General features: G+C 44.0%; 1 non-coding gene across 1 annotated transcript; it reads left to right on the top strand.

The window, feature by feature from the left end:
- The first annotated feature begins 4965 nt into the window (after positions 1-4965).
- On the top strand, positions 4966-5084 carry LOC143279596 (5S ribosomal RNA). The gene has a single exon (XR_013054917.1). It is a non-coding gene; the product is annotated as a 5S ribosomal RNA (ribosomal RNA).
- Positions 5085-5785: the final 701 nt, after the last annotated feature.

Raw genomic sequence — 5785 nt, 5'->3', positions numbered from 1 at the left:
TCTGGGGGGGTGTGGCAGTCAACTGGTTAATAATAATGGCTTCTGTGCCGGTGACATTGCGGTGAATCTGACTTTGGTTTTGATTCTCTGATACACTGCAACGGAGGGTTCCGAAAGTAGAGCTTCCATCTCTCTTTGTGTGTGTGTGTGTGTGTGGTGGGAGGGAAGGCGTGTGGGGGGAGAGGGGGGGACTGGGAGGGGGCTGGGGGAGGGGGGGGGGGTCAGTTACTTCGACTGAAAGCTAACTGGGGTGTTTATCTTGTCCCTTGTCGTTCCGGGATGATGTCTGTGTGGTCCTGTGGGTTGTGTGACGGGGTGTAAATGGGTTCCAGCCCGCACGGAAGAAGTGTAAACGATTTCTGGCCCATACTGAAGAGCTGGAAATACAGTCGCGTGTGCGTGTATGCTGGTGTGCACACGCAATTTTTTTGGTCACGCGCGTGTGTGTGTGTGTGTGTGTGTGTGTGTGTGTGTTTTGTGTGTGTGTGTGTGTGTGTGTGTGTGTGTGTGTATACGTGCGTGCGTGCGTGCGTGCGTGCGTGTGTGTGTGTGTGTGTGTGTGTGTGTGTGTGTGTTATGGGTGTGTGAATGTGAATGTGTGTGTGTGTGCGTTCTTCTGTGTGTGCGTGTATGTATATATATGTGTGTGTGTGTGTGTGTGTGTGTGTGTTCTTTGTGTGTATGTGTGTGTGTGTGTGTGTGTGTGTGTGTGTGTGTGTGTGTGAGTGCGTGTGTGTGCTTGTGTTTGTGTGTTTGTGTGTTTGTGTGTGTGTGTTATGTGTGTGTGAATGTGTGTGTGTGTGCGTTCTTCTGTGTGTGCGTGTATGTATATATATATGTGTGTGTGTGTGTGTGTGTGTGTGTGTGTGTGTGTGTGTTCTTTGTGTGTATGTGTGTGTGTGTGTGTGTGTGTGCGTGCGTGTGTGTGCTTGTGTTTGTGTGTTTGTGTGTGCGTGCGTGCGTGCGTGTGTGTGTGTATGTGTGTGTGCGTATGCGCGCACGCTCGTGTGTGTGTGTGTGTGTGTGTGTGTGTGTATGTGCGTGTGTTTGCGTGTGTGTGTGTGTGTGTATGTGTGTGTGTGTGTGTGTGTGTGTGTGTGTGCGTGCGTGCATGCGTGTGTTTGTCTGTGAGTGTGTAGTGCTAACGGGAAGACGTTGTCTGCATCTAGATGGTCCGTGGTGTTGATAAAACGTCTTGCACCACCCAGGTTCAAACAAACGAAGCACGTATGATTACTGTCACTGCTGGACACCCCGACCTCATCATCATGTTTAGTTTGCCATTTGGGGTTATTTCATTCAGCAAGTGGCTACACTAACCGAGAGCGCGCGCACACACACACACACACACACACATTCACACACACTCACACACACACACACACACACACACACACACACACACAAACACACACACAAACACACACACACACACTATAAACATAGACGTGGTATCGCGTATATGGACCAGTCCGCACGCTTTGTGAGCTCCTTTTAAATGGAGAAACTGAAACTGAAACTGAAACTCCCCCTTGGGGAGAGACTGTTCGTCGAGTCATGAGTGCCACTGACCACAATACACTCTCTCTCCCTCCCACCAAAACGCATCCACACAAACTGAACACACACACACGCGCGCACGCACGCACACAAACACACCCACACCTACGAACGCGCGCACACACCCACACACACACTCACACACACACACACACACACACACGCACACACACACACACACACACACACACACACACACACACTCACGCACATATGTACGACTCCCCCACCCCCCGCACACAAACATATACACGCATACGCGCGAGCGCGCGTACACACACACACACACACACACACACACACACACACACACACAGAGTCCCCCTCTATCCCCCACCCCATCTCACCAACAAACAGACATCCACCCACCCTCCATTCCACCCCTCAGTCGAACACACACACGTTCCCACTCCCATTCTTCCATTCCAACCTTCACCTCACTCTTCCCCTCACCCCTCCACGCACACACACACACACACACACACACGAAGTTCTCACACACACGAGAGTTGGGAGCTCACGCACGCGCACGCACGCACGCACGCACGCACGCATCACAAGGGACAACAACCCTCTACCGCTGGTCGGCTCAAACAGGCGAGAGGACAGAGCTGAGCGAGTGAGTGAGCGTGCAGAACTTTGCCACGTGAAAATCCCATGGCTGCCCGTGGCAGTTCCGTACAAGAAAGTTCTGCGGAGACGATCCCGACCCAGCGGCGAAGAAGAAGTTCCAGTGACTGTCAAAGTCAAGATTTTATTTCATGATGGTAAATTGAATAAGCAACAATTATTGTTGTTGTTGTTGCTGTTGATTGTTTTCTTTTTTGTGTGTGTTTTATTTTGCTTTGTTTTGCTTTAACATCAAGCCAAGAGGAAGAGAATGTGAGTGAGCTGGTTGATATAGACGTTCACACGACATTGGATGGATAGACTGAGGAGTGCTGTGTGTTAGAACGACGGTGCTTGCGTTGTAAAGCTGTCTGGATTTTTGACGAGGGTTTTCAGGGGATTTTTTTTTGGAGGGGGCGGGTTTTTCCGTTTGTTAGTTTAGTCGGTTGGTGGTTTTTTTGTTTTGTTGTTGTTGTTTTTTTCAGCTTGTGACTTACATATATTTCAGACTGCTCAAGGTCTGAATGGCGTGTTTGGGTTTCTGAGAATATGTGAAGGTCAGGCATCTGGGTTTTTTTTTTGTTTGTTTTTTTTGTTTGTTTGTTCGTTTGTTTTTCCAGTGCAAATGTGGAGTAGTGTATGTTGTGGATGAGCCCGCACGGTTTTGCATCTCCTGCAGACTGACTCTGAAGACAGACACCTTTTCTTCTTCCTTTTTTTTTCTTTTTTTTTTTAATGAATGTAATCAAATTGAACATTACACGACCACTGCAGTTGGAACGAAATTATAAAGAAAGATAACTACAAGATCGACAACACTATTATCAACTGATAACAACAAAACAAAATAAAAAGCACAAATAGTTGTTGTTGTTGTTGCTTTTCTTTCATCGACGATACCAGCCCCCACAACACTCAAATTGAAGTAATTCAGGAACGTTATTTTCATCAGTTTTATTTTTTCTATTTTGTACTGGTCAACGAGCTGATTTAACGGGCGTTTCATCACGACAATATCGCAACAAACTTAGTGACGGTCTTTTGCCATTTCATGTAATTTTTTATATATATATAATCAACATATTAACGGTGTGCTTTTCCTAGAGCACAAGTTCAGTTGTTCTTCGAGTATTGTTGTTGTTGTTTTTGTTGTCGTTGTCTTCTTTCTGTTTTTCTTCAGAGAACTTTGACACGTGGTTCTAGAGACGAGAAAGTTCCTTTTCACATTTGATGGATACATTTATGGAAAATATTCTTGAAAGAAATTTGTCGTCAGTGGGCAAATTGTTTTGTATTTCACAATAGTGATGGTTAAAAGGATTTATCAGCTTTGAGCGAAGGTATATTGCCATTCTACGGACGGAGAAACCAACCAGCCAACCAAAGTTTCTGTTTGTTCCGATATAACTTCATGAGAAATTTGACGGGAAAGAAAGATCGGTTGTGTGAAAATGCAACATCATCATCATCATCATCTCTCTCTCTCTGTCTGTCTGTCTGTCTCTCTCTCTCTCTATATATATATATATATATGTGTGTGTGTGTGTGTGTATGTAGAACATTTCTTTTGGAAACACACACACACACACAATCAGGAAGTTTACCGCTATACTGATCAATGTTTCGGAGTTTGTTTTCTTTTTTTTTAATGTTGTTTTTCTGTAACTGATTGAAGTTAAAATCGGTAAACAGTCTAGGAATCAATACCTTCGTAGGTGTGTGTTAAACGTTTATATTCACACATTTGTTTATTTTGTTTATTTCATTTTTGTTTTCGTTTATTTCGCTTTTTTTTAATTTTTATATATACACACAGGGTACAGTCTCGAAGCCTGATCAGCGCGCTGAGTATAATATGCCTATGACAAGCATCTGTTTAATTTTTTGTGTGTTAATATTACTTCTCCTTTCTTAAGCGGATATAGTGTAGCGCATATGGATCAGTCCGCCGGCTTCGACATCTCCTGAAACTGAAAATGTTTGTCTCTTTTAGAAAACGAACATTTTTTTTTTTTTTTTTTTTTTTTTTTTTTTTTGGTGGTTTTCGAAAATGCTTGTGCATGTTGCTGTGTTCATGCAGTTACATCATCTGGTGAGAGATATGTCTTCGTGGGTATGTGTTTATCTGTTGGACTTTTTCCCTTCATCTTTCTTTTTCTTCTTTTTCCCCTTTCCCCTTTCACGAGAGCAAAAACTTTTTTTTTTTTTTTTTTTTTTTTTTTTTACTCAAACGTCTCTGTTGTGTTGTGAATGTGTTTTTTTGTTTGTTTGTTTGTTTTTGTTTTCGTTCCAGTAGTTACGTCATCTAGTTTAAACAATGTCTTCTTGGATATGTGTAGGTACTGTTTAATTTAGAGTAAGTAAGAATAAATAAATGAAAAAAAAAAAAATCCTAAAAGGTAAACCCCTCGTATATTTTTTTTCCTGCGGTTGCGTCTTATGAGAAAAAAAAAAGAAAAAGAAAAGAAGAAAAAAGTCTTTGTAGGCATTTGGCTTCTGTCTCTACTTGAAACTAACGTAGAGAACGAGACGTCGATAAAATAAAAGGTACCTGCAGTGTGTATATGTCTCACAAATGGAGAATCTCTCTCTCTCTCTCTCTCTCTCTCTCTGTAGTAAAATCCAGACTTCACAAGAAGTGACTGAAAACCATGAAGTGACTAAAAAAACTATGAAACCATACGTCTGCCCTCAAGGACTGTACTGTGTGTACTGAAAGTGACAGAGGAAGAAGAAATATCAACAACAGACAAAACAAGCAAACAAACAAACAAACAAACTTCGTGTGTAGTTGTCGCTAACAGCCATACCACGTTGAAAACACCGGTTCTCGTCCGATCACCGAAGTTAAGCAACGTCGGGCCCGGTTAGTACTTGGATGGGTGACCGCCTGGGAACACCGGGTGCTGTTGGCATTCTTTTTTATTTATTTATTTATTTGTTATTATTATTATTTATTATTATTATTATTATTATTATTACTACTACTACCTTTTTATATTATAATTATTATTTATTTATTTATTTATGTAAGCTTATCTGTTATTTATTCACCTTTTTTTTTCTCAAGGCCTGACTAGGCGCGTTGGGTTACGCTGCTGGTCAGGCATCTGCTTGGCAGATGTGGTGCAGCGTATATGGATTTGTCCGAACGCAGTGACGCCTCCTTGAGCAACTGAAACTGAAACTGAAACTGTTTTTCCCCCTGTCTTCCCGGCAGTTGCATCACAGAGCACGCGTTAACGCCTGCCTGCCGCGACATCGTTCACACCGACACACTCTCACCCACCAACAGTTCCCGCCTGAGGTGTGGTGACGGCTCTCACGGTCCTCCCCCCGCCCCGCCCCACCACCCCCCCTTCCAGTCAATCGATCACCCCGGCGTTTATTAGAGCATTGTGACCGAGTTAAGGTTGCGGAGGGGTGGGTGGCGGTGGGGTGGGGGGAGGGGAGGGAACGGGGGAGGAGGTATCAGCAACTAAAATCGCCTCAGCATCGTGTCTGGAAGTGATTATAAATAACGACGAGGGGAGAGGACAGAGGGCCCTGCGAGACAGGGGTGGGTGGGGGGGGGGGGGCGGATATGGGGGGCGTGGGAGGGGGAGAAAAGGGTAGG

The sequence above is a fragment of the Babylonia areolata genome, chromosome 2, assembly GCF_041734735.1.
Source record: "Babylonia areolata isolate BAREFJ2019XMU chromosome 2, ASM4173473v1, whole genome shotgun sequence".
Lineage (NCBI taxonomy): Eukaryota > Metazoa > Mollusca > Gastropoda > Neogastropoda > Buccinidae > Babylonia > Babylonia areolata.
This window is presented reverse-complemented; position numbering and strand designations above follow the sequence as displayed.